The sequence below is a fragment of the Asterias amurensis genome, chromosome 1 (assembly GCF_032118995.1).
Source record: "Asterias amurensis chromosome 1, ASM3211899v1".
Taxonomy (NCBI): Eukaryota; Metazoa; Echinodermata; class Asteroidea; order Forcipulatida; family Asteriidae; genus Asterias; species Asterias amurensis.
This window is the reverse complement of record NC_092648.1, coordinates 1,045,166-1,057,856: the sequence shown is the minus strand read 5'-3', so window position 1 is coordinate 1,057,856 and position 12,691 is coordinate 1,045,166. Positions and strand designations below refer to the sequence as shown.

Below are 12,691 nucleotides of genomic sequence, written 5' to 3'. Positions count from 1 at the left end.
CAATTTTTCCTCATAAAACCCTTTCTATAAAACTTGAAACTTTATCTTTAAAATAAAGGTTATTACTTTATTTAAGAAAAAACCTGTAGTGCCCTAAAGCTGCTGGTTGGTGAAAGAAAAACTGTCAAATACATTGGTATGCAAATTAGTTTGAGAATACTCGGGGCTTTGATCACGTGGTTCTTTTTATGGGCAGTTTTCAGGTTAGTTGTGCTATATCTTTATTTATTTATTTATTTATTTATTTATTTATTGTTGTAAGTGTTCTTTTAATAAATGTTTTATTGGGATGAAAATAATTTGAGATTAGAAATGAAACAATCCATGAACAATTAATAATAAGTTTCCCTACAAGAACGCATTAGTTTTTGTTTATGCAAATTTATTTTTGAAAGCTCCGCCCATTGCGTAACAACACATGACATCTTGTGCCGCCATTTTTAAAAGACAAATTGACTGCGTCAACGCGGAAGTCTCTCGTGCCTATTCTCCAACAAATTCAAGTTTTTTTCCGAGTTCTAAAGGCAAAACTTCCTCAAAACGTAATGGTGAGTTACTAACTTGATTGTGATAATGTTGATTTGATTTTATAAGATTTAAACACCAAGAATTTGAAGATACGTGAGGACCTCTGAGCCCCTTTTGTCAAATTCCAAAACTCCGAACTTGAGTTGAGCGGGTGGCGGGGAGTACGCTGCCGGGGAAGTGTGTCCGAACCCCGGCACTTGGTTGGTAGTAGTAGGAGACACCATTCTCGTTGGCACTGCTCTGACGTCCTGTGTGGTGTGTATAAAGCTTCTTTACAATGCAAATAGAAATTATTATTATATTAATGTTTGTTCATATTCTTACATGATTTGTTTTACATTCTTCATTGTTTTGTACGCAGAGATTTATCTTATTAAAAAGATTGGAACCATCACTGAATCTCTTTCTTACTGATACGCCCCAGCAGACAGGCGGTGCCATCTCTAGCAAATTCGTATAAATTTTCACCATAAACTTTTTGGAAACCTTTTCTAAGTGTTTTGCGATTACCTGTGTAGCGCCCTCGCTTGTATACTATCTGTAGTAGGCGTAAAAGTCAAGGCAATATGAAATTTTTGCGGCTTTTATAATAAAAGGCAAAGTGAAACACACCCCTTTTATCACAAAATATTGTTTTCATTTTGTTTGTATAAGGCTACCACATACACGCCATTATCAAATGCGCCTCTTCAAAAGTACACGTAGATGCCTGATCCATATGAAGTCCAGATTCAACGATGTCATCTCCATCAACAGGTATGTTTATCATTATCAACCATCTTAAGTCTAACTTCTAAGACTCATCATGAGATTTTTTACAGTTTGATGATACAGGCTTTTAGAAAAGTTTGCCAAAGTTTTCTTGAATAACTTGTTACAGGGTCTGAATCCTGCTTCCTTGTGAGCAAAGCACTTTTGCTTCATCCTCTGATGAAAGGGACCTGACAAAAGAATCCAGAACACTCATCATAAAAGAGAAAGGGCTTGCCGAGTGGGTGCTTTGATGGATTGCAATGCATAATAGTTTCTTTTTTACCGTTTCTTTTGCTCATTGATGGTTGACCTCTGGTATATTCCCTTTCACAGAAAATTGTTTTGTTTTGTTTACTTAGGCTAGCTGCAGATGCCATTGCCATTGTCAAATGAAGTTTATCTCTCCAAAAGAAGATGTATGATGGGAGTACAGCCCAGCTTCAAGATAAAATGATGACTGCTCCACAGGAGGTAAATTAATATTTAAGTATTTTAAGATGCATCATAAGTGAAAGCAAGTGTTTTGAGATTACCTGTGAAGCGCCCTCGTAAGGTCAAGACAACCCAATATGACATTGTTGGTAAAATAAATGCAAACCGAAACACCCCCCCCCCCCTTTATCACAAAATATTGTTTTTGTTTTGCATTAGGCCTAGCTGCAGAAATGCCATTGTCAGATGAAGTCTTCGTCTCCAGAAGCAGATGCATGATTAAAAATACAGCCCAGCTTCAAGATTCATTGATTGACGTCTTCTCCATCAACAGGTATTAAATTTATGAACCTTTAATTTGACATGCATCAAGTGACCATAGACAACTTGATGATATTGCGCTTTGAACAAAATATGTAAACATGTACGTAATGTTATTTTCAACCACTTACCACTGGGTTCAAATCCTGGTTGTTGCACTTTTGTTCATTTCATGAACAAGGATCTTCCTCTGGAAGGTGCATACAGCTGTAGGTGTTGTTTGTTTGTAACACATGTAAAACAATCCAGAACACTCACAGTGGAAGTGAGGGATTTGCTTCTGTATTTCTTTGTACTTTGGCAGCAAGTGAAAGCCACCAAGGGCAAGTTTGAGCAGCGACCATTGGTCAACCTCTAGTCAATGTTCTATGGTAACCTATGCATGCAGTTGATCGTGTGCACCAAGGAAAATCAACCAACGGTTGACTTTAGACCCTTGCTTGAACTTGACCCAAGCTGTGCTTCCCTATGTGAGTGCTTTAGAATCTCACCTAAACATTCCTTATAAATAGACCTTTCACAAAACACTGTTTTTATTGTATTCCCATTTATACTCTTTTCATTATTTTCCCATCCAGCCTAGCTACAAACACACCATTGTCAGATGAAGTCTTCCTCTTCAGAAGGAGATGCATGATGGGAATACAGCCCAGCTTAGGATTCATTGAAGTCTCCAACAGAAGGTAAATTTATGGGGGATAAAACATTAATTTGAGACCCACCAAGACATTTTGGACAGTTTGATGATACTAGGCTTTTAGAAAAATATTCAAATATTGTATTGTTTTCTTGAACAAGTTGTTACCAGGTCCCCTTGTGAGCAATGCACTTTAGCTTCATCCTCTAGAAGGGGCATTGATACTGTTGGTCACATTTGTTAAATAATGCATGTAAAAGAACCCAGAACAGTCATCATGAAAAAGAAGGGCCTGTGTTTCTGGTAGGGTTTGGCTGCAAGTTGCACCACTGCACCAATCAAGATGTTTCACATAATCATTCGTTCATTTCATTTCAGATACATTTGTTTCATGTCAACATCAATCAATACATTGTGATAACTTTGTTCAGAAAACATATAATAACTTGTGCTTATAAGGAAAACTTATCCAGTTAATGAGCAATAAGTAGAAAATAGTTTGACATTAACATGTAGGAAAAAGAAGAAGCAAAAGCTTTTTGTTCTTCCCTAAAGACAAGGACAAGTTTCTTCTTAACAAATATCCACCTTTTCTTTTACTCTTTGTTGCTAGTGCCTTAATTACCTCACTAGTAAATATTCCTTTTTACAGAATATTTGTTATCTTTTATTCCCATTTATTCCCATGTCAGATAACGTCTGCCTCCAGAAGTAGATGCATGATGGGAATGCAGCCTAGCTTAGGATTCAGAGATGTCTTCTCCATCAACAGGTAAACTTATAAACTTTTAATTTGAGATGCATCAAGAGATTCGAAGAAAAATATGTAAACATGAATGTAATGTTATTTTGAACCACTGGGTTCAAATTCCGGTTGTGGCATGTCATTTTGATGAGCAAGGCACTTTTGCTTCATCCTTTGGAAGGTGCATACAGCTGTAGGTCTTGTTTGTTTGTAAACATGTTAAAGAGCCCAGCAAGTTTGGCAGCAAGTTGTGCCACCATGCTGTGTTTCACTAGCGAGTTGAAAGCTCGCATAAATAGAGTTTTTTTATAGACCCAATTGGTAGGTGTTCCTTTCATAAAACACTGTTTTAATATTTTGTTCCCATTTAGTGTTGCTGCAGACACTGGCAGATGAAGTCTACCTCTCCAGAAGTAGATGCAAGATTAGAATGCAGCCCATCTTAGGATCAGATGATGTCGTCTCCATGAACAGGTAAGTTTCAGATGCACCGAGAGAGCCTTACCTCCCATGCTGATACAATGGTGCCGACCTTTTAATTTTTTAGAAGTCATCGTTTGTGACACAAAGGTCTAGAACTGGGGATTATACTCAAACTTCCTCCCATACAAACTTCACATGAAACTGTAAAAGTTTATAGAAAACATGTTTTAGTACACCCCGGTGGACAGGCCAGGGAAAAAAGAAAGGCCATCTCTTATAAATAGGTAGTGTTTGATACCACAAAATGTAAAACAAGTGTTTTGAGATTAACTGTCTGGCGCCCTCTTTTGGTCAAAGTTTTATTTGCTGCATTGAAAGAAAAACAACAGTACACCCCTTTTCACAGAATATTAATTAAATTTGTTTGCATTTAGGCTAGCTATAGAAGCCAATGGTCAGATGATGTCTACCTCTCAAGAAATCTTATGCATGATGGGAATTCAGCTCAGCTTTAAGATTCAATGATGTCTTCTCCATCAACAGGTGAATTTATAAACCTTTAATTTGAGATGCGTAAAGAGGTTTAAGACAGCTTAATAAACTAGGTTTTGATAAAAATATGGAAACATATACGTAATGTTATTTTAACCACTTCCCACTGGCTTCAAATCCTGGTTGTGACTTTTCCTTTTGATGAGCAAGGCACTTTTGCTTCATCCTCTGGAAGTTTCATACAGCTGTAGGTCTTGTTTGTTTGTAAACATGAACAAGAACCCAAACTTATGCAACTTGAACCCAGGTAAAGATTTTTTTACGTGAAACATTTAAAGTTGAAAAAAAACCCAAAATTGAAAAACATCAAGGGGTAAGTCCATGCATTTTCAGATTTTTGCCGAAATTTGAGTTTTTATTTAATGCTCTCAAATGATGCAGTAGGCTCTACTGATGCCTTATTATGCAATTTGAACCTAGATCTAAGCTTTATTAAGGAAATATTGAAACTTACAAAAAATCCTTAGGGGTTAGTTCAGCATTTTTATAAAATTTGTGCAAATTGTTCGGTTGTGATTTTATGTTTTAAAATGATGCAGTGGGCTCTACTGATGCATTATTAAATTATAAATCAACTTCATAACTTGACGTGATTTTCTCATCTTGTTTGGTTCCAGTGTTCAGTAACTTGTGGTGTTGGCATCAAAGTCCGAACCATTACATGTCTGAGACATCAACCTGATGGCAGCTCACCATTGGTGGAGTTTAGACTGTGTCCTCAATCAAGTCAACCATCACATACAGAGTTCTGCCAACAAATCCATGTACAGGTAGGTACACTCAAATAAATAAATAATGATTGCGTTCACTTAGCTTCCCTGTGTCGACCCCGGTCTGCCCTGGTAGGTTCAAATAGCTCGGGTCAGCCCTCAGTGCCCTGCTTGTGGAGTGGGTCACTTGGGGGTGACCCAATGGGCATGACAACACCACCATGAAAATCCATATCCCATGTTTTAAAAAACACGAAATTACTATAAACTGTTTTTATTTTATTCCCTTATAGGCTAGCTGTAGACACACCATTGTCAGATGAAGTCTACCACTCCAGAAGTAGATGTGTGATGGGAATATAGCCCAGCTTTAAGAATCAACGACGTCTTCTCCATCAACAGGTAAATTTATGAAAGGGCATCAATTGGAAATACATCAAGAGATTTTTGATAGTTTGATAATAATAGGCTTTGAGAAAAATATGGAAACACTTAGGTATTTTTATTTTCAACCACCTGCCTTTGGGTTCGAATCCTGATTGTGGCATTTCCTTTTGATGAGCAAGGCACTTTTGCTTCATCCTCTGGAAGGTGCATACAGCTGTAGGTCTTGTTTGTTTGTAATTATATTAAAGAACCCAGAACACTCTCAGTGAAAGTGAGGGGCTTGTTCCTGTGTTTCTGGTATGATTCGGCAGCAAGTGTTGCCACTATGCTGTGCTTGACTAGCGAGTGCTTTGATACCTCACATAAATAGTCTCTTATAGACCTAATCGATAGGTGTCTGTTTTATTTTGTTCCCATTTAGCCTAGCTGGTATGGTTTGGCAGCAAGTTGTGCCACCATGCTGTGCTTGACTAGCGAGTGCTTTGATACCTCACATAAATAGTCTCTTATAGACCTAATCGATAGGTGTCCCTTTTATTTTGTTCCCATTCAGCCTAGCTGGTATGGTTTGGCAGCAAGTTGTGCCACCATGCTGTGCTTGACTAGCGAGTGCTTTGATACCTCACATAAATAGTCTCTTATAGACCTAATCGATAGGTGTCCCTTTTATTTTGTTCCCATTTAGCCTAGCTGGTATGGTTTGGTAGCAAGTTGTGCCACCATGCTGTGTTTCACTAGCGAGTGCTTTGATACCTCACATAAATAGTCTCTTATAGACCTAATCGATAGGTGTTCTTTTTATTTTGTTCCCATTTAGTCTAGCTGGTATTGTTTGGCAGCAAGTTGTGCCACCATGCTGTGTTTCACTAGCGAGTGCTTTGATACCTCACATAAATAGTCTCTTATAGACCTAATCGCTAGGGGTCCCTTTTATTTAATTCCCATTTAGCCTAGCTGGTATGGTTTGGCAGCAAGTTGTGCCACCATGCTGTGCTTGAGAAGTGAGTGCTTTGATACCTCACATAAATTGTCTCTTATAGACCTAAACGATAGGTGTCCCTTTTATTTAATTCCCATTTAGCCTAGCTGGTATGGTTTAACAGCAAGTTGTGTCACCATGCTGTGTTTCACTAGCGAGTGCTTTGATACCTCACATAAATAGTCTCTTATAGACCTAATCGCTAGGGGTCCCTTTTATTTTGTTTCACTAGCGAGTGCTTTGGTCTCTCAAATAAATAGTCTTATATAGACCTAATCGATTGGTGCCCCTTTTATTTTGTTCCCATTTAGCTTAGCTGGTATGGTTTGGCAGCAAGTTGTGCCACTATGCTGTGCTTAACTAGCGAGTGCTTTGATACCTCACATAAATAGTCTCTTATAGACCTAATCGATAGGTGTCCCTTTGTATTTTGTTCCCATTTAGCTTAGCTGGTATGGTTTGGTAGCAAGTTGTGCCACTATGCTGTGCTTGACTAGCGAGTGCTTTGATACCTCACATAAATAGTCTCTTATAGACCTAATCGATAGGTGTCCCTTTATTTTGTTCCCATTTAGCCTAGCTGGTATGGTTTGGCAGCAAGTTGTGCCACCATGCTGTGCTTAACTAGCGAGTGCTTTGATACCTCACATAAATAGTCTCTTATAGACCTAATTGATAGGTGTCCCTTTTATTTTGTTCCCATTTAGCCTAGCTGGTATGGTTTGGCAGCAAGTTGTGCCACCATGCTGTGCCTGACTAGCGAGTGCTTTGATACCTCACATAAATAGTCTCTTATAGACCTAATCGATAGGTGTCCCTTTTATTTTGTTCCCATTTAGCCTAGCTGGTATGTTTTGGCAGCAAGTTGTGCCACCATGCTGTGCTTAACTAGCGAGTGCTTTGATACCTCACATAAATAGTCTCTTATAGACCTAATTGATAGGTGTCCCTTTTATTTTGTTCCCATTTAGCCTAGCTGGTATGGTTTGGCAGCAAGTTGTGCCACCATGCTGTGCTTAACTAGCGAGTGCTTTGATACCTCACATAAATAGTCTCTTATAGACCTAATTGATAGGTGTCCCTTTTATTTTGTTCCCATTTAGCCTAGCTGGTATGGTTTGGCAGCAAGTTGTGCCACCATGCTGTGCCTGACTAGCGAGTGCTTTGATACCTCACATAAATAGTCTCTTATAGACCTAATCGATAGGTGTCCCTTTTATTTTGTTCCCATTTAGCCTAGCTGGTATGGTTTGGCAGCAAGTTGTGCCACCATGCTGTGCTTAACTAGCGAGTGCTTTGATACCTCACATAAATAGTCTCTTATAGACCTAATTGATAGGTGTCCCTTTTATTTTGTTCCCATTTAGCCTAGCTGGTATGGTTTGGCAGCAAGTTGTGCCACTATGCTGTGCTTGACTAGCGAGTGCTTTGATACCTCACATAAATAGTCTCTTATAGACCTAATCGATAGGTGTTCTTTTTATTTTGTTCCCATTTAGTCTAGCTGGTATTGTTTGGCAGCAAGTTGTGCCACCATGCTGTGTTTCACTAGCGAGTGCTTTGATACCTCACATAAATAGTCTCTTATAGACCTAATCGCTAGGGGTCCCTTTTATTTAATTCCCATTTAGCCTAGCTGGTATGGTTTGGCAGCAAGTTGTGCCACCATGCTGTGTTTCACTAGCGAGTGCTTTGATACCTCACATAAATAGTCTCTTATAGACCTAATCGCTAGGGGTCCCTTTTATTTTATTCCCATTTAGCCTAGCTGGTATGGTTTGGCAGCAAGTTGTGCCACCATGCTGTGCCTGACTAGCGAGTGCTTTGATACCTCACATAAATAGTCTCTTATAGACCTAATCGATAGGTGTCCCTTTTATTTTGTTTCACTAGCGAGTGCTTTGGTCTCTCAAATAAATAGTCTCTTATTGACCTAATCGATAGATGTCCCTTTTATTTTGTTCCCATTTAGCCTAGCTGGTATGGTTTGGCAGCAAGTTGTGCCACCATGCTGTGCTTGACTAGCGAGTGCTTTGATACCTCACATAAATAGTCTCTTATAGACCTAATCGATAGGTGTCCCTTTTATTTTGTTCCCTTTTAGCCTAGCTGGTATGGTTTGGCAGCAAGTTGTGCCACCATGCTGTGCTTGACTAGCGAGTGCTTTGATACCTCACATAAATAGTCTCTTATAGACCTAATCAATAGATGTCCCTTTTATTTTGTTCCCGTTTAGCCTAGCTGCAGACACACCATTTTCAGATGAAGTCTACCTCTCCAGAAGTAGATGCAAGATTGGAATGCAGCCCAGCTCAGAATTCAATGATGTTTTCTCCAACCAGAGGTAAATTTATTTTGATTTATTGCAGAGTTATTCACTTATTGCTGGGAACTCTTAAATATTCCTGTGCGCACCTGCAGGATTAATTTGTGAAACTATTTATTTATTATTTATGCTCTGTTTTTCTTTTTCTTCTTAATTTTGACCTAAAGGAGGACAAACTCTCTTGCAAAATGAACTGGAATTTCTTTTTTCTTTTGAGGAAATATTGTATTTGTGATCTGTGAATTTGCCAGATCTAAGCCTTTAACCTTATCTCCTTAGCCAAATACCAAGAAAACATTGATAGCAGCCTATAAAGCTCCCATAACCCCCATCTGTCACTCAGAGGTCTAGAAGTGGGGATTGCACAAGAGTCTCTAGTAAGGGGGAGGCTTAGAGCAGGATTTCAAGTACAAAATATTTGCCCTGTTAAAATGTTATCCCACGATAACTGGTAAAGAAAAGTTTATATATTAGTTGATTTTATCTTGATTGATTATTACAAAACTTTGTTTTACACTAAAGAATAACCACATGTGTTCCATCACTCCTTAATTGTTGTAAAGCTATCTCAAACATTGTGTTCTTTGTTTGCATGATACAGAAAGGGTTGTCATCTCCCCCAAAATTTACTCATCAACCATAAAGATGTCTGAGATCTGAAGTTGATGAGCTTCCTAACAGCGTACAATGATCCTGGACCAGGAACTGCTCTCTCCTTTATAAAAGGTATGGGAAACTCCTGAACATGAAAACAGCTGTTAATTTATGAATCTATCATTGCAATATATCATCAAACCCTTTGGTAGTTTAACCTATTGGCAGTGGAGTCCCAAGACTCTAATAAGTAAAAGATGTGAAGAAAATGGTTTGTGGGGAAATGTCATGGTCATTGTGGCTAAAACAAAAACAAGACATGGCATACTGTCTCCTATATTGATCTGTGAATTGGTCTTGGGATCCCAAGAAGCCTATTGTTTTTGGAACCCATAGATAAAATGTCATGATCATTGTGGCTAAAACAAATTAAATGTTGTCTGAGTGATTATCAGCTCCAAATTTGATATTTTGATTGGTCTTGGGATCCCCCAGAAGCCTATTGTTTTTGGTCCCCCTAAGTCAAAAGAAATGTTGTCTGAGCAAAGAAGGACTTGGCATATCAACTCCAAATTTTGTAGCTTGGTTTTTTTTTTAGGATCCCCGGAAACCTATTGTTTTTGGATCCCCTAGGTCAAATGGCAAAGTCATTATGGCTTAATCAACATAAATGTTGCCCAAGCAATAACTCTAGAAGAACTTGTCATCTCCAAACTTGATCTGTAGAATTGGTCTTGGGATCCCTAAGAAAGTTACTGGTATTTGCACTTGGTGCACTTATGCATGGTATTTGCACTTATCAAAACACCATTCTAGTCTTGTTTTGTTCTCTTCTTTTTTTTGGGGGGGGGGGGGATTCAGGGAATTGTTTTATTTATTTTTCATTTGGAGGAATTCCTACAAATGTACACTGACCTCAACATAAAGAATTACCTTGTCTCAAACATTTACATCCCGTTGTTTGACCTCGAACATCTTTAAACTTTTCTGTGAATACTTGAAAAAACTAAGCTTACATTTTTGAATGTCACAATTTAACTGTACCTTAACATAGCATTTGTTTGTGTTAATCTATCTGTAGATGATTTCCTAGACCTGCAACTGCGTATAGTCAGCCCACTGTCTACACATCACCAGCTAAGATGTGTGAGGGTTACGCAAGAGGAAGGTAAAATACCTGTGGTTGTTTTACACTAACATCAAAGGGTGGTCTGTTTTTGCAGCACTCATACCAACAGAATATCTCATCACATGCCACAACATTTTTGGGGATGAATGCAGGCATCAGCCTAACCCGAAATGAGAGGTCTGTCCCTCCAGATTGATTACAGATTTAAAAGATAGGAAACATGTTTTAAATTAACAAAACCCCTTTAACTGTACAGAAATACAATTTTAAATCATTAAAAACCTTTTAAATATGAACCATTAATATTCTTTCTTAAAGTTAAATCATAAACTAAGAATGAAATTATTTCGCATCGTATGATGATAAGTAAAAGATCTGGAATGTGCTGAACACCATGCCTGACCTAAAACAAATTTGCACAAATTTAGTTCAGGCAAATCAGATCCAATTTGTTTAAGGTACACATTGGCAAAATTGATTTGAAGATTTAAATGTTGTATAAGTGTAGTCATCATTAATGGATCACCATATTTTGATAACAGGGGCAAATAAACGCCCCTAGTTAGGGCTAGTTCATTTAATAATAATAGTGGCAATTTATAATGCGCCATGTCTGTCTTAAAGACGCTCCTGGCGCAGAAGAGATGCAGAAGCAAGATTGCAATGAGTTACATAGTTAAGCACAAAAATAGGTTTCCATTTAACAGCGTGAAAAAGCTGATATCCTACGTGTAGCCAATATCTTTCATTACAATCATGAAAGCCCCAGAGTTTGCAAGGAAAAAAAAAAATACTGTTGAAACATTTAGGTCTTCAAGGCTTTCTTTGAAATGAAGGAATCATAAATTAGAAATAAGCTTGTTGATTTCATTTGTAAAATTGTAGACATGTTAATTATTAATGTCGGAAGCAGATGTAATCTAACATTCAAGTAAATGTTCTTGTAAAAAGTAAGTGCACCATTTGCAAGCAACCACACAATGTGTTTATTTTGAACTCACGAAAGTGGATACAAGAATACTGTTTCTTGGGTGGCATACTTCTCGAAAGAGAGGCTTTAAGATTTTCAGAAAGCTATAGTACTTTGGTCTTTTGTTTTTAGGAGGAAAAACCTTATCTTAAAATCAGATTCTTGCAAGGTACACTTATTTTACTCCACAAACTTAAACCTTCATAAAATTTTAAAGTAAAAATATTATCTCAATAATTATAAGTAGCCATATTCTTTGCATTTAATGTTGCTGACTTGAAGACACTGGAAATCTATGGTAATTACTCAGCATAATTGTTAGCATAAAAACTTACTTGGTAACGAGCATGGGAGAGCTGTTGATACAACATTTTGAGAAATCAAATGGCTCTCTCTCTGAAGTAACATAGTTTTTGAGAAAGAGGTAATATCTCACTCAAATATTACGCAAGGTGTACAGTGCCTTTAAGAGTAATTATATGCATAGTGGACAAAGATCTTTAAAGCAAATTATTGTTTTATATTAATGAAAAGCTAGATATTTAAAAAACAATGTCCTTCACAAGTTTTTTTTAGTTGTGACTGGCTGAAAAAACCCCTAATCTCTGAGTCGATAAGTGTTTTGGTATTTTCTTGATAAATGCAGATAGGTTTCAAGATGTGCAAGAAAACACTCCTCGTAAGAGCTTTCATAGAGCTGCTAAAAGCACAAAAATTAGCTAAGCACAACACAATTGTGCTTATCAAAATATGGTTACCAGCCTAACTACTATGCTATGTGAACAATTTGTGACTGGTATGGTATCCTGCTCATTTCTGCTCAGCAGAAAACTGCTAAGCAATATTTTCAGCTAAAAGCAGCTCTATGAAATTTGGCCCAGAGTAGAATTTTGAAATATGTATTGACAAATGACAACATTTAGTCTTTCACAAGAAGTGTCCAAATAATGCTTACAACTGTTGTCTTATGCTGATAATGTTAATACTACTTTGTTTACATTATAATATATTATTTGAAGTTTGAGTTGGCAAATAAAATGATTCTATAAATGAAGCAAGAAATCTCTCTCATTCCCTTACTTTAATGTGCTATTGTTTTATATATAATGTGTTGTGGATTATAAGTATTAAAAGTAAGGCATAGAACCCTGTCCCTATCCTAAACCATTGAGTCATACCTTCAATACAAATAAGTAAACCATAAA

The 12,691-nt window shown here is 37.4% G+C and overlaps 1 long non-coding RNA gene across 1 annotated transcript; it reads left to right on the top strand.

Moving 5' to 3' along the window:
• The first annotated feature begins 450 nt into the window (after positions 1-450).
• LOC139939511 (uncharacterized) lies at positions 451-12,510 on the top strand. The gene is made up of 13 exons (XR_011786322.1): positions 451-548; positions 1,183-1,284; positions 1,641-1,752; positions 1,933-2,047; positions 2,613-2,717; positions 3,364-3,443; positions 3,788-3,890; positions 4,274-4,382; positions 5,009-5,161; positions 5,395-5,503; positions 8,704-8,811; positions 9,395-9,519; positions 10,469-12,510. It is a non-coding gene; the product is annotated as an uncharacterized lncRNA (long non-coding RNA).
• Positions 12,511-12,691: the final 181 nt, after the last annotated feature.